We start from the raw sequence: 23343 nt of genomic DNA on the forward strand, positions 1-23343 counted from the left end.
TTTAAAATACCATCCCATTGTTTTCCTACCCTCTTTCTGGCTATTAAATGACGACTGTTTTGTTTATATGACTCTTTTCTGCTACACACATATAACCTATGCCAATATTTTTGTTATTTTAATTATTTTGAAAGTGCTCTCCCATCTTTTTCTCATTTTTCTCTTCCTTTTCAGCCTCCTGCAAATTTTCATTTTTTTCATCTAACCTCCTACAGACTACTGCTACTAAAGGTATGGACACTGGATCACCACTAAGAAAAATCTGCTGATTGATGATGTTGTTGTAGATATTTGCACTTGTTTTTCATTATTACTTCTATCTGTACCAAGAGGGAAAGTCTTGCCTTTCAGACCTTGTTTGCTCTTTTACCACTTCATTACCTGCCTCGTGCCCCCCACTCACCTGTGCCCTATCAAATGCTTATGGGCATCCTCCATGTCCTTATAGGAAGCCTGTGTCCAGCAGAGCTCAATGGCAGGCCTTCAAAGGAGACTGTAAGAAACAGAGAACAAAACCAGGGTTTTTTTTTCTCCAAGGTCTATGTCTGTAATAAATACTAATATAAGAACCAGTAGACTAGCAACAGCTAAGAGGGCAGCAGAGATGGAGTTAATGCACAGGTACTAGTGAGCATACCTATAGATTTGCACACTGCAAACTGATGTTGAATTATATATATTTCTGTTTATATCCTTGCCTAGTTCCTCCTGTATTTGCTGCTCATCTTTATAAATTGTAAACTCTTTAAGGCAGAGATTTTTGTGTAACACGTGTCAATCTTGATGAAGTACTGAGGACACAGCTACTTAATAATGATGTTATTACTAAATAAAAATGAGCGTGCTGGTCGTGACTCCAGGTTCTCATTTATCCACAGCTTCATGATGATTTCTTGATGAGACTCTCCTTGGAAGCTGAGGAAACTGGAACGTCTTGGACTTGGCATATGACACTAAGAATCTGCAAACTTTAGAGGCTCTGCTGAGAGTAAGTTAAGAGACGAACCATGTTTTTTAATTTCTAGGCTTCATGCTGTGCAGCTGGGTTCTTATGAGAACCTGGCTCTCTTATTAACAGGACATGCCTCAAGCCTTATGAATTCTGCCTAAGGTAGCACTACAGCATGGGTTGATTTTTGGTATAGATCCATGGGCTTCCATGGTCAGGACAAGAAGTTGACCATTCTAAGGTTTGTCTTTCCCTAGTATTGGAACTGCTAAGTTTAGGGCAACTCTAATTTTGAGTTGTATTCACCACTGGCCTTTTCCATTTTCTTCCTGGGCTTCATATTGCCTCACTTTAGCCAAGAGGCAACAGATGAGATATGGGAGGTTTGGTCTGACCCAGAGAGGTTCAGCAGCTGATCTGCCAGGAGCACATAGGCATAAATGAACCCTTGGGGTTCATGAGCCCAGATCCCTGGAGGTCCTAACTCTTGCAGAAGGTCTGAGCAGGGATGTCTTACTGCACAAACTCATTATGTCCGGGCAAGGCTTGCAGCAGATTGTCGTCTCCATGCATTGGAATACACTGTCCTCTGGTCTTGAGAAATAACAGGGAGTTTCACATATGAGGGTTTTGCCGTGTTTAGATTCTGATGTATCCTATCCAAGATTTTAATGGAAAGCTTTCTTCTCCATTCCTATGGGCCAGATACTCAGCTGGTGTAAACACAAATGCCATCGCTGCTGTGTTCTTTGACGCAAGGTTAGGGCTGAGCTCATGGTGGTGTTGTGTCTGGGAATATTTTTATCCTTTAGAGATATTTGCCCCCTCTCCCCCTTTGTCTCCTCAAGGATTCTTTCTTCTCAGCAAATGTGCTCCTCTGTCTGGAACATATGGGATAAGTATTTTCTTCCATTCCTTCACTACTAAAAAACAGTCAAATCAATTTGGTTAAAATTAAAACCTTTTGGGTTGAATCTTAGCCTAGAAAACCTCATCTCCCAGTGGAATCCTTGAAGAAATTTGTGAGCAATTTCCAAAAAGGATGGAGCTGTTGATGCCTTAGGTTTTAGCTTTTATATTTTTCAGATTCTGTATTGCTCTAGTGTGTAGTTCTGAGCTTCACCTTAAGGGATGGTAAGCTCTCTTCACAGAGTAGCTAGACAAAACAATTCCTTTTCTATCTGGGGACCGAGGACAACTGATCCAAATTTCAGGCCCAAGAGCATAAGCAATGTGGACTGAAGAGAGAAAAACAAGAAGGATAGGACTTCATAACCTAAAGCTATAATTGGACAATTAACTGCAATATGCAAATGGACCAGAACTTATAAAAGTGAGAGACCTCGTGACTGATTGTCCATTTTGTGACCATTTTGGGTTCATTTTGGTTATAGCCCTGGCTGGGCTCTTGTACTGCCCAAGGTGGATCCATTGAGGCCCTTTAATAAATCCCTACTTTATTCTTTAACTCTGTCTAGCCTCTGTTCTAGGTCAGCCTTGACAAGGCATCACTGTCTTATAAAAAAGAGCTGGGGCAGAAACCAATTGGAAAAGCCCTTTGGTAGTAGTTGCACCCATGCCTGCAAGTGTACAACTTTGACTGTCACATGAGAAGGAATGGTGGCTGGTGACTTCTGCAGCTCCTTACAATCAGCAGGGTAATCAATTCTAGTGACCAAGGCATGCCCTTTCCCACCTTAGTTTTTCATCTGCATGAGTCTTTACACTCCTGCTTTTGGCTGGAAATGTAAATGACTAAGTATTTGGTACCAGACTTTGCAGACTTCAGAAGGTCAAATAGCTTGGAAAAGCTTTTTAAGTTTTGGATTGTTTAACCCAATCCTTTTGAGATGCATGGAAAATTATATAAAAAGCTGTCATCTTTGTGGATGAAGTAGTGAAAGGTACATTGGTGAAGCAGCAAAAAGACTAATTTCTTACAGTAAAACTTAGTTTTGTTTTAATTAAGTGAATATTGTCCTGATAACTGTCCTTCCAACCTGGGATTTTTTTCTTTTTTTTTTCTGGGATATTGAATTGAGTCAGAGTAAGCTCTACCCTTGACTTGTACCATTTACAGTAGTGGGTGAATCACTAGCAGTTTGATGAATTCAGTGTGGGAAAGAGCTAGCATGTGGTTGTAGCCAGATGAAGAATATTATCTGATTTGAGTTAGGTGATTAGGACTTCTTGTTCAGAGTGATTCATCCAAGGAGAGGACATATACAAGGAATAAAAGGTGTTCACATCAAATGAACTTTCAAGTCCTGTACCACATCTGACATTAATTATTATAGACACATTTCTAGCACCTTATATTGAGGAAACAGAACCTGACTTGTGTGAAATAACTGCTTTGCCATGGCATTAGTTTCTTAGTAGCACTGATGCCTTTGTTCTGTGCACTAGCACAGGTGGGACTGAAGTCTGGTTAAAACTGACTTTTTATATACCTTCAAAGTCTGCACAGAAAATCCATAGTTATTATGATTAGAGCAATTCTTTGTAGCATATCCAGCAGACACTTATCTAAGGAACATTGCTTGAAGCTGGAACAAGTACTCTGACTGTCTCTGTTATGTTAGAATTCCTATCAGAACACCTAAATGTTAACTTCTGGTGTTTAAACATCGGACTTTACCTTTTGCAGATGTCCTTGCCCTTTTAAAGCACTTAGAACATGTTATACTACGGCCCAGTTTCTTGCCATCATGTACTGTAGCACATGCAACAGTGTTAGGCATGATATATTTACAAAACAAGGAAAAGCAAAACCTTTCTTGGTAAATCCTAGTTGTTCTGAATCCCATTGTTACAGAGTACACATATCTTGAGGGTTGACTTTACAGAGAACTAGAGACCTTCTGCAAGTTATCCTTGTCCTCTTAGCACCCATTCCCTGCTTTGCACTCAGGGTATTCATAAAAATGTCACTATCACATGTGCTGCATACTCTAACCCACCTCTTTGCTCCTAAAGAACCATTATCCTCGGATTGGATATCATCAGTACCTTGAAAAGAAAATGTCTCTAAAGTAGCTGGGAGATACTTTAAATGCCTATTGACTGGAAAACTGAAGAATATAGACAGAACAGGACCTGGAACCTGAAGTCTCTCTCCCACCTCTGAGAAGTGGTCTGTGGGATGTCTGAGTGCTCTGCTTGGCAATGTGTGCCCCGAGGCCATTCTCATTTGCTGTACAAGCAGCCAGTGACCCGTGCCTGAGGCATCTTCCAGGGCAGGCATGATCTCACCCACCCAGGCACACACAGCAGCCTATCGTACCCCCAGGCAAAGCCAACTGGGCTTTCTAGAGCTAAGCACAGAAGAGCAGGTGCTGCTCAAACCTGCTCTTTCAAACCAGGACGGGCATGACCTCTCCTTCTCAGCTTTCCCCCTCTGTCAACCAGAAACTGTGATACTGACTTCCTTTATTAGATACTTTGACATACACTGGAGGGTTTTTTTCCTTCTGTCAGGATTCCTAACCATGCAGAAAGATCTGCTGGGCTGACAGCAAAGAAAATACTGTGGTGGAACAAAAGGTCGATCTCTGTCTATCCAAAAGCTTGTAATCTTAGTAGAAAGTAGGTATTATGGATAGATAAATATTTGGGGGTGAACATGGGATAGGTGCTGATAGATTCCTCGGGAGTCTATGGCCATATTCTTCCTGCCCTAGTTTCACCCAAAAATGTTGCTGAGTGCAGTATATGATGACCTACTACTCAAGCAAATTTAAATATTTACACTAAAATTGAAAGAGATTGTTGGGGTCATTGCTTCCTTATAGTAGCTTGTAGCTGTAGTGCTTCTTGGATTATTGTTTTCACTCACTCTTGTTTTCATAATGCCTGTGAATATTGAATTTCTGTTACAAACAAAAAATTGAAAAAAAAAAACAATTATACAAGAAGATTATTTAGCACAGCACACTGATAAGGACAAAAGCTCCTAACTTCAGTGTAAACACATTACACAGCAACACAAAGATGTCTCTGAGGACACAGACCTGAACAGAAGCTGGATGTCCAAACGATTAGTGAAGGTGTGGTGTTTGTTGTAGGTGGTGTTAAATAATCCTTGGTTGTGTTTGTTGGTATTGAGTTCAAGTAGTTGTCTTGCATTTAAACAATTCCCAAAATTCTGTCAAAATATGGTGGAGAAGGTAGGAGACTGTGTGCTCATGGCATTCATGGAGTTTGCTCTGTGTGTGCAGAGGTGGGGTAAAAGCAGAATTCTGCCTCTGTCCTCACCTTCACTTGATGCAAAATGCCAGGAGCAAGAGATGGACTTGTACGCTTAAGATGGCAGATGGGCACGGGAGGTGCAGCAGCTTGTTCTTCAGCTCAGTTTGCATGGCACTTGGATGGAAACATACCTCCAGGAAAAACCAAATTAAGCTTTCTGCAGGTGAGGGCTTTTCTTTGTGAAGGAATCCAGATATGGGAACATGAGATTTTTCTGCCTGGGATCTTCCCTGTGTGACCCACTGAAGCTAGCTGGATCCATGTTGGTTGATGGATAAGCCATCTGCAGGTAGGCTCAAAGGGCCGTGTAGTTACCATGTTTGACTCAGCAGGTCTGAAAATAAGTAGTCAATCTGGAATAAATTTCACAATGATATTTTGGTTCCTAAATAGAAATCTGGGTGCACTGATAAGAATTAAGATGTTGAAGGCTTTCAAGATGATGTTGTCAATCTGTTATGCAATTGTGTTATGAAAATAGGAGGTTTCTTCACCCCATTGAGCAATTTGATAGGATCAAGCATATTAAGAATTTAGATATGTTGGAAAGAGGTAACAAGTGGAAGATTCCTCATGGCTCAGTCAAAAGCATTAAAGAAGTTTCTCCCTCTCAGCCTGTCTTTACTTGATGCACCAAGATGGCCACATAGTAAGTGCACTGTGAAAGGCTGAGCCACAGCCTCCCTGTGCTGAGCTCAGCAAGGTCTGGCTTGTTTGCTGTTTGTTCTGGATTTTCTCAGGCACAGCCAGCATGCACAGCTCTGCTTGTGACCACTGCTGTGAACTGAGGTCATGTGGGATGTTTTACTTGCTGAGCCACCTCCAAATCCCAAACTTCTAACAATGCTCTGGCTGGAAATCTCCTCCATCCAACATGAGTTGTGCTGATTGAGAGCCCATATAGAGCAGGGAGGATATTGCCAAGCATGATGCAGTCCCAAGGAATATACTGAACTTGGCGAGAAATGGATGATGTTGCTGGATCTCACCAGTCAATACCAGTTACTGGTAATACCATTAGTACCAGTCAGTGCTGGTTGAGGACTTGGTCTCTTGTGTTTCAAGGAGGTCTTTCATAGTGCATGTGGCTGGCTGAGTGAAAGGATGCCTCTCCTCTTTGAAGGTGTGTGGGAATGAGATCAGTCTGTGCCAGGCAGGGCTTTTGGAGGTACCCACACCTGCCTGGGGGCGATGGGTACATCCACATCTCTTAGAACAACGCCTTGCAGAGATCTCACTCAGGTGCCTGGAGTGGCATAATTATATGGGGTTTAGTTAAGGATGTCCTGTCTGCGTGACATGCCAATTAGGGATGTATGGTGCTCCCAGAGCGGGAAAGACTTACTGCTCTAATGACAACTGTTCTTGCATACAAATAGGTTTGCCTTATACTGGGAGCTACATACAAGTCTCTATGACTGCTGAGAGAGAACTCCTGAGGATCTGAGGTGCAGAACTGGAGTTTGCTCAGTTCTGAAGTTGTTTAGCTGAAATAAAGGGCAGTAAAGGAAATTTGCACATTTTGCCCCTAATTATTGCAACATTTCTTGCAAACTTCATAGTGAATTTCAGTGAAAGCTCTCATACTCAGAATGAGGAGATCATCCATACTGAGGTGACATGCTGCTTCCCTAGGCTTTAGGAATAGGCATTTGAGTCAAGGAAGGCCCCTGCTGCCTTTATGAGCTTTGTTTAAATCTCAGAACCTCTGAAAGCAGCAAGCTTATGTTGAACATTTTACTGCTGAATATGGTATTTACATCTGCTCAAATCCACAGAAAGCTGCACATGCCTGCACTTACTCAGCCAGAGAAAGACCTGAAAATCCCCATTCCATTCAAAGGACAGATTTGCCTTCCATTCCTCTGCCAGGAATTCTTAGTCAAATCCTATGGAAAATAGTCCTATCTGAGTAGTAAATCTCAGATGCTTCTGCATGTTTATTCTCTATTTCCATCTCATTGGCCCGAGTTCATTTTTAACCTTTGATTAGGGCAGCTATGTAGTGGAGGCAGGCTGAGTGGTGAATGTATTTTTTTTTTCTTTCTAGCTATGCTTGAAAAAAAAAATCATCTAGCAAAAGAGCAGGGCAGATGGTGATAGACTGGCTTTGTTTAGCAGTGCAAATAAGTGGTCCCTCCTTCTTCCTCTCCCTGTGATAGGTTAGACTGGAACCAACTGACCTGGTTCTGCCTGAGCCAGCTCAGAGGGATGATAACAGCCAAGGGTAAAAACAAATCAAATACCTGCATGGTGTTTCAATGCTGCAAACTACAGGGTTTGCAACAAAGCTCTACAACAGTTTGGGTCAAATCAAGACCAGTCTGTTGGCCATCTGACTGAAAGAATTTATTGTATTGTATTTATTGTATTGTATTTTATGCAGTACTTGCTCTTTGACTATTTTAGTATATAGGCTGAGTTTCTTGAACTCATTCCATTTCAAGTGGGCTCCTGAAATGCAACCTGAATTCAATTCAGTGTAATAACTAGACATGGGTAACTGCCATGGAGAGATGCCCTTAAAATTTCTGCAGTTTGCAATTTGGGCCATATGCTATGGGCCCAGGATCTGCCTTTACAACAGCTCCTTGCTTCCTTAATTTTTTATACCCTCCTTGGGTATGAAAAATTACAATTATTCCTGACTAGAACGTAGTGGTCTTGGCAAAATGTACATCTTATTTGAGATGTCGTGGCAGTTTGGTGAAGTTCCCACTGACTGGAAAAGGGAAAATATAACCCCCATTTTTTAAAAATGAAAAAAGGAAGACTCAAGGAACTACAGGCCAGTGAGCTTCACCTCTGTTCCTGGCAAGAGCATAGAGCAGATCCACCAGGAAACTAGGCTAAGGCATGTGGAAACTAAAGAGATGATTAGTGACAGCCAACGTGGCTTCATTAAGGACAAATCAGCCCTGACACATGCAGTAGCCTCCTACACCAGGTTTACAGTGTTGGTGGGTAAGGCAAGAGCAAAAAGACTACCTAAAAGATGTAATATAGATAAAATCATGTGAGAACTGCAGTTCGTGCTGGTGCTGTGATGCATTATGCTGAAACTTAAGATGGAGCGTCTCACATGGTGTGATGCTGAGCTGGGAAAAGAGGCTCTATGAAAATATAGAAATTCTGACAGTTGGCATCCTTTATGGAAGAAATGCCATGTACAAACAGAGCTTTACTTGCAAGGTGTGATGCTGTCACCAGTAATTTCACAGCAACTGTGACTACTAGGGTAGTAAAGTCTGCCAAATGAGAGGACTGTTCTTTAACTCAGTTGATGAATTAAAAATAAAGTTTAGGAATTATTACCTCTCTAATTGTTCCTAACAGCATTTCTCTATATCTCCTTTAACCTCCTGCACAGAAATGTACATATTGATCTGTATGAACTTTCATCTCTCCTTCTGAACACAAACTGAAGTCAAGACCTTTGACATGGTGAAGACGAGTGTACCTGCATTACCCTTTCCTTGCACCTGCATTTCCCTGTTGGGCTCCCTTCATCTCCTTTCATGACACTGTGGTGTCTGGGAGAGGGTCTGCCAGACACATTTATTCTGTCCATAACTTGCTGGTCTCCAACTCTCACTTGTTCACTTGGATGTGTCACTATGACTTCCAGATGTTGTGACAAACCAAGTAAAGTGTGTCTCTTAGCCAGCTCATTCTGTAGGCAGACAAGACAAGATGGAGAGGGGTTTTGCAATAAGATTTTTTTCTGATGCTGACAGAGGAATCCTGTGGGCTTTAATATGCGTAGAAATCTCATTCCTAGTAAATTTTCTGAAGCAGCTGGAGGTTGGTTGGTAAAGGAAATATGTACAGGTTCTTCTTTTAGTTCATTCACTTCTGATGCTTTGAGTACAGGTATAGTTTTCCTGGCAGCTGATGGAAGGTTTGCATGTTGCACTGCTGAAAAGGAGCCTTTTTTGCTAGCCAGGCATGTACAGGAAATACATAGCTTTCTGGGATTTATTAAAAACACTGTTTTTAATAACTTATCTAGTGTGACTGATGGGAAGGAAAAACTCTATAGTCACACAGAAGAAGATTCCAAACTGTCTGTGTTTGGGGGAAATAGGAGATTTATGTAGTAGTTAACATGCAGCTGTTTCAGCAACCATTGTGAAAAACAGTGATGTACTTCAGTCAAGATGCAGAAGTCATCAAGCAAGTCTGCCCTCGTATTCACGGGATGGCTATCAAATACTGTAAAAAGCAGTGAAAGTCAAGAGAAAAATCTTCTGATGGAGAGGTTCGCAGCTGGGGAAGAAAGATTTCCCCAGATTCCTGCATGACTACAGGGCAGGGATGCTGCAAAAGACTATTAGAGCTTGGATTTTGTCCTTTGAGCAACTCAGGTATTACAGTGACACAAAGCTTTTAAATATTTAATTTCATGTGACCCAAGTCTAAAGATAAATTTGTGGAGTAAACTCAGGGAGATTAATACATTTCCTTATATAGATAAGTGGTCAGTTCATCCTCTGATGTAAATTAGCATATAGCCATTATCTCAGTGGTTGTGAATATATTGCAGTGCAGTGACCTGGCACATAAGATTTAGAAATGTACAAAATCTGCTTCTCAACTCAAGAATGGCACCCATGTAACTCAACTGGACTTATTTGGCTCTGCTGGTATTAACTCCACTAAGTACTTTGCATTTCATCTGTAAACAGCTTTTGATCTTTCATCAGTTCCTTTCCCATACATGGATTTTTTTTTCATGTACCCTTCACATCATTAAAACAATGATGCAAATAAACAAGAATCAGAAGAAACAGAGAACCCAGGGATTGAATAAAACTTGAGTGCTGCAACCATTTTACTTACCCATCTCTTTGGGGGACACTAAGCTGCACCAAAAAAAGCGCAAAATTGTGCAAAGAACATCACATAAAAATTTGTGCTTACATAAAAAGAGAATGTGTTTTTAATATTGGAAGAACTGTAAGGCGTGCCAGGTTCTCAGCTGGAGTAACTGAGCACAGCTACACAGATTTACATCAGCTGAAGATCTGCCCAGATGTTTGGAGATGGGTGGAGAGAGAAATCTTCCAGTTAAATGTTATATAGATTGGCAGCTAATTCCCAAGCTCAATAGTTCTTCAAAGATGTAGCATTATCTTGTAAAAAATATAGATATAATTGTCAAATCCCCATTTTTTTCCATGGATCCCAAGAAATACAAAGAATTGTCGGCTCATTCTGCAATCTTGTGGGTGAAGGTCACATGAACATTGTAAGCCTAATGAAATCCCTCCACCCAGTTTGGAAGATGGGTTCTGAGAAGGATTCATGGGCAGGTGTGGGTAGGCAGAGTTTTTCTGGAGAAATGCACTTTTGTTGTGTCATGGTAACTGCTGGAAGGTAATGTGCAGGGGGCGAGGGAGGCAGAGCAGGGTCAGACTGGAGACTGACTGACTTGTCTAACTGGGCTGAGGGATGGGAAGGGCAGGGCAGAACCATCACCACAGGGAAAGGCAGAGAGAGAAAAACATGCTCTGCTTAGCGATATCCTCAGGGGAGCCTCTTCAGCATCGCTGAATGGGAAATCGCCTGCAACCCTGAGAAATACAAAGGGCAAATGGAAAGAGTTAGCACATACCACTGCTGCTCTGTGGAAATGTTTACCAAGAAAAGCTTGAGATTGTGTTAAGATACTGAGTGATGTGACAGAAGTGTGAGATCAGATAAAAGATGAAGCCTTGACTCACGGCTTCAGCATTTTTGATGTTTCCTTGTCAGCTGAACAAGGACAGAACATGTCCTTTGCTGGATGGAGTCCTGTGGAAGTACCACTACATCTGCTTGCTTCACTTGTACCCAGGTCTCTTGCAGGGTAGTGGGTACTGTGCTTTTCTCTGGACAGTGCCCTGCTTCAGCAAATGTCACTCATGATGCCTTTCCCCTTCAACAAGCCAACTGCACGTGCCTTTCTGCCTAAGCTCTGTGGTCTTCTGTGCTTTTCAGCATGAATTACATGTTCTGAGACTTGTAGAGAATAGAGAGAGGGATGTCACAGTCTGTAAAGTTGTATTTTGTATGCCTTAGGAGATTTTTAGAGCTCTAAAAGCCCTGGCAGAATGAAAACAAGTGATGACTTTGAGCTGAGGGCATAGAGATCTCTGCAAGCTTTGATGTGCCAGTTTGGCTTCTTTTGGGTCAAAATTTGCACTGCCCAGTACCACATCTGGTAGGAGAAAGCACCTAATGAATACAGTGAAGTCATCACATTCTTCCCCAATTTAGCTGGTATTTCCAGGGACAATAGCTGTCTTCAGTAGATTGCAAAGACTTGTGCACGTGATGAATCATAAGGTTGTGCTTAGAGATGGCATGGCAGATTTTATGTGGTGCACCCAATAACTATATGCTTGCTGGAGGACTTCTCCTTGACTTGCAGGCTTCACCTCTTGACCTCATTTTCAAGCAGAAGTTAAACTCTAACTGAATTGCTTTGCGGGTTGGTACAAACGGAGCCTGAGGCGCTTTCTACGTTTTTCTCAATTAAAACAGAGAGTAGAAGCACTTTGGACAGTGGACCAAACCTCAGAGAGACGTGGTGTGGCCAGAAAAGCAACTCTGCTGGCTGGACCTATGTGCTCTGCCTGTGGATCTCATGGACTAGAGAGAAAGAATACAGGTTATTTCTGACTCCCCTCCATAGGGACTGGGGTGGTCCTATAGAGCTTTTCACATTGGATAGCTTTTACCTCTAATTTGATCAGGAACTAGTTTGTGCTTCCATATTTCCACAGCACCAATCCCAGTGAGAACACTGCCTGTGATGGAGTACTTCTAGCTCGATATGTAGACTAAAAATTTGTATTAATGATATATGAATATTTGTATTAAGATGCTGTCTATACAGCATCCTAACAGCAGTTGAAGAAGAGGAGAAAAGAAAAGCAGCGAGAGTGACTTTCAGGTGCAGCGTGTAGCTCTTGGGTCCCTGACGTTACTCTCACAGAAATCCTGTTTCTGTTTGTTTGCAAGACAGGATTAATTACAAAAAACCCCAAAATCAAACCCAAAGGCTTTCTTCTGCACTGACTTGCTATGATGCTTTTTTCTTAGGTGGAAAGAAGCTGTGGTAATGTGACAATACAGGTTTGTATTGCTACAAGTATATTAGTTTTTTTTTTTTCTATGGGTAAAACCTCAGAGCTTTTGAATATATTGTGTTAATATGTGGCACTGAGATGTACTTTAGCTTTCACTCTTTAATTACAGCTTTTCAAACACAGAACTAACCCCATTAGTAGCTGCCCCTCCTTCCTCTGCACACCTCTCGAAACAAACTTGTTCAAAAGATGTGGCAAAACAGTGTGCATTTCTCAGAATGCTGAAGACCTGTTTGAGAGGGGTCACTTTGGTCCTCTGGTATTGTGTGGCTGGTGGGAAGTTTTTTTGAGGTCTTGGTTCATTTCAGCAAACACAGTGATCTTGGCAAGCCTTTGTCTGTGTGATGTGAGAAAACAAGATTAGCATTTGCAGAAGGGCTTTGCTGCTGCGAGCACCTGTGACTATAATGCACATGCAAAGGGTTCCCCTCCCCGGGCTTCCCAGAGGGATCCTGACTGCAGCACCCCACTGCTCTGTGTGGCACAGGGCCCACCATGGACTGTGGATCCTGTGGATCCCCCACTACCTGTGGAGACCAAGTGGTACAGTCAGAGACCTGGGTGCAAGAGGCACCTAGGCCTGCTTTGTTTTTTGTTTTTTTCCCTCATGAGGCTATTGATACAGTAGTAAAATCACACAAATAACTTCATTTATTTTGGGAGAGATAGTAGAAAATTCAAGCTCCAAGTAATGAATTGGTGGGGAACGATTCTACTCTGCTCAGAAACAGAATCTGCATTTGTGCTCCTTACTGAAATGACATTACTTGCTGGAATGCTGGCAGCTCAGCTCAGACCCCAGCTCTTCCTTTACTTCTGCATTACTGTCTGCTGTGATGTTACCATGGGAAAGCCTGCCCAGCTGTTGGTAACAGTCAGAATGTCCTGAAGGATTTTGGAAAACATCTGTGCTTTTCCTTCATTCAAGCTACTCAAATGGTTGTGCAGCACTGGCACCGAGTGTCACACAGATGTCGTTCTGCAGCCAGCCTGGAGCAGTGGTTAATGCACAGACAGAGACGTGTGCATTTAATGTGCTGTGTGCAGATATTCACCCTGCTGGTGTGCAGCCACCTCCTGGGATCTGGGATGGCAGCTGCTAAATCTGCACAGCAGTGTTAGGTCATGTGTGGGAGAGGAGGAGAAGTAAACAGAGCCCTGCTGAAGTTTGTATGAGCCCATAGTGAACAACTGCTGTCAGTCGTAGAATATCCTGAATTGGATGGGACCCACAAAGATCCCCGAGTCCAAGTGACCTAGGTCCTGCTCTGTGATCCTTGCTGAATCTCTTTGAATTTACTGGTGGGTCCTTCCTCTTGGAAGAAGTCCCTAATCCCCCTTTCAGTTGGAGCAAGATTGTTTGTCCCTGTCTAACTGTTCTTCAGACTCTGAGGAGAAAAGACACTCTATTACTCAGCCCCCCAGGCAATCCTTTTTCTTCTTCTGGGTGTTTTCAATGCTTGTGTTTTCCTGCATTCACAGATCTTTCCCACTGCCCTACATTTCCAATAAGCTAGTTTTGGTCTCTGTGTGTTCCCTCCCTTTCTGACATTCGCATCTGGACAAAGAACCAGTCTGATCCAATGTGCCTGATGCAGCTGATCCCTGCCTGTCCCAGGGAAAGCTGAAACCTCAGCAGTGTGTGTGGGGAGAGGAGGCAGGCTCAGAGCCTTGCTGGCATGTGGATCTGTGTCCTTTTACCTTTGCAGTCACACTGAGCTACAAGGTGAACAAGCATTTGGGAGCAGGGATATACCTGGGCCAAAATTCTCCTGAAGCTTAAAATACCCTGAACTGTTTAGGGGAGTAAAAGAATAATGTTGTTGGTAGCTTGGCCTTAGGCAGGAAGCACTGTACGTCTGGTTCTGCTTGTTTGGAAGTGGAAATTATATTCAGCTTTGGAAGTGCTCATGGAAGTTTGCAATGCTTAATGTGATTTTAGTGAGCTGGAAATTTGGTGATTATGCTGATTAATTGGGTGTAGGGGACTTGATTCAGGAGTTAGCGGCACCGACTCATGTGGGCTCCTTCTGTCACTTGGTACTGGCTACATACAGTTTTTCCTCACAAGGATTTTTCCCAAAGAAACACTGAAATCAGTGAACATATCTAACTTAGTATATCAAAAGCAAAGTATATAAAAAGTGAAGATTCTTGGTTCCTCTTTCAGTTTTTCCACCTGTAAAATGGTGTGTAGAAAATACTTTGATAATGCAGTTTGAAAATATGCTGATAAAATGAATCATGCATAATCACTACCTGTCTTGCTTTGCAAAGCACATTGAACCACAAAGAGCTGACAACATACCACCTGTTGGGCAGGAGCAGGCTGACCAGCCTGGACAGGGCCCTCCATGTCCCGTGGGAGGGGTTTTGCTGCCTTCCTCGGGATAAGTTGTCACAGATATAACATTCCTGAAAGATCCCTGGTTTCTGAGGAGCTGAGCATGGATGGTGGGACAGGAGGAATATGGGTACTGCTTTGTGTCTGAGAGCACCCACTCCAAGTGGGTGTGTTGGAGTGCGTGTGGATGGCTTGGGAGAGTGCTGTTCCTGTGCTCTGAGGGGCAGAGCAGTCATGGCTCATTGCTGGGCACTTGAGCTCATTTTAAAGTTTCTTGAGATGAGTGCTGTACACCTACGTGGTGTTTGTGGCTCATCATCTCCAGCCTCGACCTCTTCCCGCAGCTGGGAGTTGAGAGCTGCATTCTGTGCTCAGCCTGCAGCCCTCGAAACTTGGGGCTTCTCTTGGGAGGTGACAGAGGGAAATTTTTGTCTTTGCTTATAGCAAGCTTTCTTATATTTTTTAATGTATTTCTTGTCTTATATTTGTAACTCTCTATACTGGGCTTGCTTTCCTTCTTAGGTTTAGGCTTTCTTTCTTTCTGTTGTATTACTCAACCATCCCCATCAGGCCTTGCTTTTGCCTAAAGCCTTCCTGGATGTAAATCAGCACACCAGCACTAGGCTAGCCATTATTTAAGTTATACATTAATTCAAAGCTATAGTAGGACTCCATTATTTGCCTGTAACAGATTACTTATAAATAGTAAAATATTTAGTGGTTTTGATTTTGTTACTCCAAAAAAGCTTAAATGACTTAAAGCCAGACTGTACTAACAAACCATGACTGGGGAGCAAAAGGATTTAAAAAATAGTTACAAGGAACTGATTTCACCTCGTACCTGAGGATCTGGACCCATCTTTGATACTGTTTTATCTTCTGTGAGGAATTTACGTGGCAAATTCTCCTTTCTTCAGACTTGTTTGTGCTGATTTTGGGTCAACTAAGCAAACACCCAAGACAAAACAAGATAAAAAACCCTGCCACCTTTTCTGGGATTCAGCTTCATGAATTTGTGAAAAAGAATAAGACATTTTGCAGTTTTTCACAAGAAAAAGAAAAAAAGGCAGCATAGTACCACCACTGGGAGTTTGTCACACCTTGAGCCCCCTTGTGAAACTGCAGTTTACCTTTACAAGTCACAGCTCCCATGTAGTAAAGCTATCATATTGTTCCTGTTTCCCAGTTCCTTATTTATAATGTAAACATACATCCTTTTGGGAACCTGACCTTTTCCAGCATTTGTGCTTGATTATAATTGAACTATTTGCATAGGAGACCAATTTTCATTCTCTGCTCTTGTGGCGAGTACACTGCGTTTTCTATTAAAGGCGTTGGTTTTCTGATTACTAAGGAAACTAGGAAGGTTTACAGACAATAATGTCATAAAACATGCAAAGTTCTTAAAAGTACACCCTATTCTTTCATTTTATGGGCAGACCAGGATGTTAGAGGAGTCCTTCTCCAGTCTCCCAATCCCTGTCTGCTTGTTTACCAAAGTGATCAAAGTTCCCAGGCTCAAAGTTCTGCTTCGCCTCTTGAGGCTGCTGTATGAAGGGTTTTAATGTCTGTTCCCTCAGGCTTCAGCCTTGCAAACTTAACAGGGCTTCAATAGTTAAGCCCTGGAGTTTCTGCATCATCTTGGTTGATTGTAGCAAAATGTTTCTGGGGCATGTGGGCTTGCTCTGGTTTGGCTCAAATGGAAGAAATCCTGGGAAGGCTGGGCTTGAGTCAACTGTGATGCATGGCTCTTCTAGATCCTGTGCCAGCACAGGCAGTGATCTGTACCAGCTGAGCTGGCAGAAGGGATAAGCTAAATATCAGGAGAAATCTGCCTGCAGAGCCTCTGGGTCAAGATTTGGACCACCAAGTGGCCTTAAAGGCAAGTGCAGAGGAAGAGGTAGTGGTGGCCTGGGATGACCTCCCGTGGCACGCAAAAGTAGCATTGCAGAGTAAATAAGGCTAGAAGGACCTCAGGAAGTCTCTGGTCCAACTCCCTGCTATAATGAGTGCTGATTTTGGGTCAGGTTGCTTGGGGCCTTGCAGGGAAGTGTTCTAGAACTGCACAGGCCAGATGCCTACAGCTTGTGGAGGTGGGCAAGGCACTGTGAGATATCCACCCTGAGAGCCCACAACTTTCCAGGCTGTTTTCCTTCAAGAAACTTTTAAAAATCTCTCTTTCTTGGTGAGTGGGAGCTGACCTGGGGTGTGAAGGAATTGCCTGTCCCAGGGTAGATGGTACTGGGGTGCAGCAGGGTAGAAGTCTCAAAGGATGGGCTTTTTAGGACATTGTGCTGTCCTTACTCTGCACACAGCTGTCCCTTCTACCACACCCCATGAAGGGCTCAGGTGCCTCCACACACCTTGTCCTGCTGCTCATCCCCACGGTGGGGCAGCCAACACTGAGCCACTTGTGTGTCTTGCCTTGTTAAAGCCTGTTTTGCAGGATACAATGTCACACGACACCAAGTCATCTGGGGACAGTGTCGCCCAGGCCAGATCTCAGAGGGTGTTGTGCTTTGATCTTCTTTCCCCCCCCAAATACAAGAAACCACAAAGGCTTCAACTCCCTCAGAAATTGCCACGAGATGAAAATCCTGTGGAAGAACAATAGCTGCAACATGGTTAGAACACGCTTTTATTTTTGTTCCTACGTGTTTCGTGCAATGTTAGGCTGTGGTTATGCTCATGGAGAAAACAGCCAGTTCCCTACTGTTCCTGTGTGGCAGAAGCACTCCAGAGATGTGAATGTGAGAAGGAGCCATTGCAATCATATGTTGGCTCACATGTGCCTAGAGCAAAAACCCTCTCCAATTTCGGCTGCCCTGAGCCCATAAATTAGATGATAATTGGGATGGCCTGGGCCTGGCCTGAAGAACAGCTTCATCCAAGCTTGCCAGGGTGTGCAGGGCTGCTGTGATAGCTCGAGCTGGGACCCAGCCCTGTGCTGAGGCTCAGGCTGGTGTGAGAGCTCAGCATAGTGTACATGTAACTGCACTGCAGTTACTACAGAAGCAGTGAGTTAAATCTAACAGCATGCATACAGCTTATCTTTAAATGGGCTTCTTTTAAAAATGTTTTATGTACACCCATGTCAGATACTGGGGTGTCAGCCAGGCCTGCCCCAGAAACTGAGTTTGCCACTCCTGAAAAATCCCACAGGAGGACATGAATCTGATCGGTTGAGGATATCAAATCCACCCACCCCCCCTCAAGATGTTTTATTCTGCTGGTTGATTGTCACTCTCAGAGTTAAAAATTAAGCTAAGGAGGGCTGTGTGTGAGCTTATTACACTTCAGTTATTGCTTTATTCTTCTATAAAATTTCTCACAACCTGGAGTGCTGGTGTGTTGAGCATGTGGTAGAGGAGATGAATGAATCTGTTGCAAGGTCAGCCTGGCCTTGCTGGCCCTGGCACACTGGCATCATTCATTATTTTAATTCTTTCCTGTGAGCCAAACACCATCAAAGAGCACTCTACATTTATAAAACCTCAGTTAATTGTTATCACTTACTTTGTAAGGGAGTTTTATGACCTACCAAAGCAAGTGTCTAAAGAAGCACCTTTGGGAACACCCATTGGGCCAGCACCACAGCTCTTTGTTCAGGGGGCTCAGAGCTGGCAAACTCTAATTATGCCCTGGGGGGCAGCCCCCAGGAATTCCTAAATTCCCTAGGTAAGCTGTGACTCTACCTTTTGGTCACAAGCAGAAGGACATTTCTGACCTTTGAAAGCTTCTGCAGGAGCTGTTAGGATGGTGGGTATCTGGGGGCTGCCAGGGGAAGTGGGGGAGCAGGAGCTGGGATGCTCCAGAGTGCATTTGCTTGGCAATTACCTGACTTCCCTGGAAAACGGTGTTTCCCTGAGAGATGCAGGCAAGGCTGCAGATGAAGTCTGTGGTGGCAGTGGGGCCGGGAGCCGAACACCACATCCCAACCTCAGAGCATCCGTCTTTTCTGCAACAACCAGCAGGCTCTGCCCTCTCCCAACCTCGTTTAGAAACAAACGTTTCCCTTTCTTTCTCTCTTTGTGGCGAGGAAGGAGACCTTCAAAAGGCCGCATAGAGCAGACACTTCCCAGCTCTCCTCGAAGGCCAGCGGTGTCCGAGCGGCCGGAGGGTGCCGGCTCCCACTCGCGGTCGCGCAGCTCCATCTGCTGTCGCTGGGCGCGTCCCGGAGCGCGGCTGCGGGGGTTTTCCTCCCTGCCGCAGGGATTACTAGCTTTAGGTTTGCCTGCTCGCCACAAGGGGCTTAAGGAATTGTGAGTAACGATTCTTACTTTTGTTCTGCAGCAGGCAGAAAAGTTTTAGGTCTGATTCAGCTGGAAGGGAAAGCCCAAGTCTTGCTCCCAGCCCGCCAAGATCTTTCCCGGCTCACGGCAGCTTTCGGTGTGATCAGCACTTTGTGGCTCTGAGAAGGCTGGAGGTAAGGGGGTCCGGGGCATTCTCAGAACCTGCACATGGCTGATTACCGCCCTGAGAATTTTCTTGGGACCCAGAGATGCAGTGTCTGGTTGGGAAGCCCACCCTGACCCCTTTTTTGTAATTTTTTTTTTTTTTTCATGTATGGCCTCAAAAGGGGAAAAGGGGGGCAGCTGGTAGCAGGGACTGGTGTAGAGGATGGAACCAGACTTTCTTCTCCCCCAGTTTGCAATCTTGTAGTTTTTAGTCAAATAAACAAAACCCATGGTTTTCAGGGTGATGGGAGTTATAATTTGGGAATAATGTGAGATTGTTTTCCTCTGAAAAAAGGCCAAAAGTCTTTGTAGCTGTGAAATGGAAAATGTTAATGGATTTATTTTTTCTTGAATTTCATTTTTTACAAGCCCTTTTCCCACCAGATTTTCAGATCACTTCCCTGTTAAATAGTGGGAAAATGTCAGGAGTCTGTTTAATTCCCAATCTTTATTATTCATAACTTGGAAAGATAATGTTGAAAAGATTACAAACACACGTTTTAAAATTACCCCTCTCCATGCTCTGGTCCAGATTTTGGAGTTATTATAACTTTTTAAAATATAGAGGGCTGCCCATGCACCTTTTCCACTGATGCTGAGTAATTTCCTCTCTGCCAGAGCTAAAAACCCTTTAGACAGTTGAGCTCTCTCTGTCTCTGTTTCCTATTACTAAAATGGGGCTAACTCCCCCTAATCTTGAGAGAGTTTTGTCAGGATGAAAAGACCCCTAAAAACAATGTGGAGCTGCTCAGTTACCACAGTAAGGGCACTCTCTTTTGCAAGCAGCTGAAAAACAGTGTGCTGAACAGCTATGACAAATGTCTTTGGACAACTAATGGGAATTACTATGCCTTTTTGTTGAGAGCAACCTGAGCACAAGATATTCATACCCGACTGTAGCCTGCCACTCCTCTAGCCAATGTTTTCTGCTTTTCCCTGTACTTCAAAAGCTTGCCTCCCTCCACAGCTGTATTTTTATCTCAGCTGCTCCAGATGTTGAGGGTAACATCTGCACACTGTCCTCTCCTCTCTCTGCAGGCTCTTACTAGAGAGCACCCTCAGCAACCCTGTGGCTGGAAGGTGACCTGAATATAAAGGTTCTGGCCTCTGCTGAGAGGCCAAGGACAAAGCCCTAAAATCTTTCCAGCTCCTAAAGCCTCTGTCAATTCTGCCAAAACTTAAACCAAGCACTAATCCTGTAGGCGCTTTAGAGGGTTTTGAGAAAACCCCAGACACAAAGCTGCTCAGAAACTTGAGGAACATGAGAGTTGTCTTTTGGGCAATTGCACTTTGAGGAGCATCACTGCACTGGAGTCTGTCAAGTGTTTAGACTTGGCTTCACCTACTCAAATGCTGAACAAATGCCAAAACTGTTTGGCCAGAGAGTCAGGGAGAGGAAAAGCTGTTACAGCTGTCTCCTGCACAGAAATTTAATGACAAGGCTTTCTTCTGTCCCACCCTCAGATTCATCAGGCCAATTAGCTGGCTAGTTACTTGTACAGCCAAACAGCAGGGCTTGTCTCCTGAGTAACTCTGGGCTAAGCCCCACCAACATGGAAGAAATCCAGATAGTCTCTCTATAGCTCTGTCACCTTTTGAGGACCTTGAGCTGTGATGTTGCTCTCTTTTTCTTGGTGCAAAATTAGTTGTCTTTTGGTTAGTAACACCAGCTGGTATTGGAAAAGTAATTTTTGTTGTTGCTCCAAACTTACCTGTTAATTTTTTTTAAGTCTGCAAATCAGGCTGAAAGCTTAACATGTTCCTCAAGGCTGTGTGTCTATGGGAACGACACTGGGCAACCCCTTGGAGCCACTCAACATGACCCCGCTCTCTGGCCTTGCACCCCCAGCAAGTCCTCAGTGCTTTGTGTCAAGAAATGATTTGATTAATGAAGTGAAACCTAGGCAGAAATCTGTTCAAAAGAAGCCTTTCCTCCAGCAAATATCTCCAAAGGCCATGGGAAGGAGCTGATTTTAAAACAGGAACATATGTCCTGACATCTGCGGTGGGGATGGTGGTGGGACTGGGTGCAGCTATTGAATGGTGCTGTAGCACAAGTCCCTGTGGCCTTGCTGCTGCTTTACCCAGTGTGGTGGGACACGAGGGAGCTGAGCCCCATGTTTTGTTAAGAATGGGCAGTTTTAACTGCTGCTGAAGGCTCTAGCCCAGTACAATCCACACGGAGGTGACCCTCCTTATTGTGGATCAGGAGGGGGATCGGGTGCCAGATGGACATCCTGGGAGATGCCCGTGAGATCCATGAGGCTGCTGTGCCCATGTAGGTTTCCACCTGCCCATCACCTTTGGGTAGGGCAGGATCACACACAAACAAGAAGAATTAACAACTTTCTAAGGGGAGTGCCAGCATGAAGTGACAAGCTGTTTACCTCCAGTGCTGGAGATTTATCCTGATGGGTCAGAGCATCAGGCAGACATGCACAAGCACGTCAGGGACCTCTGAAACCATGTCTCTGCAGTTCTGTGACACAGATCTAAGGCAGCATGGCAGCATTTAATTTTTTTTTTTTTTTTTTTTTTTTTTTTTTTTTTTTGCATCCAGACAACTTAACTTGCCTTCTCATCAGCTGAAGGATTTTCTGGGTCACAATGGACTCTCTGCAAGGGCCACACCACGAGGCCCTCGGTCACAGCAGCGCAGGTGTGCTGCTCCCAGGGACAGGAGGACATGGTGGGGGATGCAGGGTAACATCTCTGGGACCTGCTGCCTGAAACTAGGTCACCTCCTGTGAGAGTAGAAATGACTCTCAGCACAGATGGCAGGTGGGACCTGGGAATGACCTTGCCTTATGGTCATTTTCTCAGGCAGAGGCTTAGCTGGTGCACTGCAGGCAGTTGTTTGGTGACACGTGCAGCAGGTGCTGAGCTCACTGTGGCCAGGTTGTTTCTACAGCCATGGGGATATCTGGGAGAGCCACTTTTGCCTTGTGGCATAGTGTCTCCCCCTCCAGAGCAAGGAGGTGTCCTGCCACAGCTCATCCCAGAAAATGACAGGTCTCTTTCCTTTCTGCTCTTCTCTCTTTCCTTTCATGCAGCCTGTTCTTGGGAAGGGCATCCCTTAGGAAATAATGGGTGGACACAGTCTGCTCCACCTCTCAGTCATCAAATTCAGATCAGCACTTTGAAGCAGAGAAAAGCAAACCATCACTTATTGCACAGAGACAGCTGAAAATGCTGCAAGGTCCTTTTAAAACTCACCAATTTTACTCTTGTCTAGTTATTGCTGGGAAAAGCTCAGACAGTACAAATAATGTAGGTGCTTATCTCATCCAGCCTTAGTGAGCCATTTAAAATGCCTTAACTGAGATCAAAAGTGATGCTGTTTTCTCTCCCTTGAAAATATATTTAAAAGACATTACATTTGTTTGAGAACTTTGCTGATTGACTCTAGGTAAAAATAAGCACCGTCTTGTATTACATTGTTATGCCACATAAGCACCTTGCATAATTACCTTAGCCCCAACATAATTTTAATTATGTTAGATTTAGTGCAAAGAATTTTATCTGAGACTCATGTAAATATTTTGTGCTCTCAACACTTTGATGTACCTAGAAAGAGATTAATGTTTGCTTTGATAATTATTCTGTTGCATGTGGCCAAAAATTCATTACAAACACAGTTAATTAAGTTGTCAACAAACCTTTGGTCTCCGGCTGGTGAGAATAATTCAATAATTTTGTTTGGCTTGACAGGGGATTTTCTTTTTTATTGCTATCAACCCCAGCTGTCCTTGGGGGTTCATGGCACAGCAGCATTTTCTGGGAGGTCATGCAAAACTGGACAGGACACAGTGCACATGGTGCTGCCCCAAGGCTGTAACACAATGAAAAAAAGAAAATGAAGTTCCACCTGAACATAAGCAAGAACTTCCTTACTGTGCAGTGACTGAGCACTGGAAAAGGTTGCACAGGGAGATTGTGGAGTCTCTCTCACTGAAGATATTCCAGAACTGTCTGGACAAGATTCTGTGCCATGTGGCTCTAGGGTGGCCTTGCTCGAGCAGGGTGGTTGGACCAGGTGACCCACTGTGGTCCCTTCCAGCCTCACCCGCTCTGTGGTTCCGTGGGGTGCCACTCCAGATGTGGCATCATGGCTCGGTGCCACAGAGGATAGAGGTGAACGTGGGCTCTAGTTCTGAGCTTGGGGGAAGCAAGGGACACTGATGTTTATCCCTCAAAAAGTTATCT

General features: G+C 43.8%; 1 long non-coding RNA gene across 3 annotated transcripts in view; it reads left to right on the top strand.

Annotated features, from left to right (window-relative positions):
• Positions 1 to 524: 524 nt before the first annotated feature.
• Positions 525 to 23343, top strand: part of LOC137476940 (uncharacterized) — a 44430-nt gene continuing 21611 nt past the window's right edge. For all 3 annotated transcript variants that reach the window (XR_011000733.1, XR_011000734.1, XR_011000735.1), the window contains exons 1-2: positions 525 to 621; positions 879 to 988. This is a non-coding gene — a long non-coding RNA (uncharacterized lncRNA). The remainder of the gene's footprint in view (positions 622 to 878; positions 989 to 23343) is intronic.

This window comes from Anomalospiza imberbis, chromosome 7 (genome assembly GCF_031753505.1).
Source record: "Anomalospiza imberbis isolate Cuckoo-Finch-1a 21T00152 chromosome 7, ASM3175350v1, whole genome shotgun sequence".
Classification (NCBI taxonomy): domain Eukaryota; kingdom Metazoa; phylum Chordata; class Aves; order Passeriformes; family Viduidae; genus Anomalospiza; species Anomalospiza imberbis.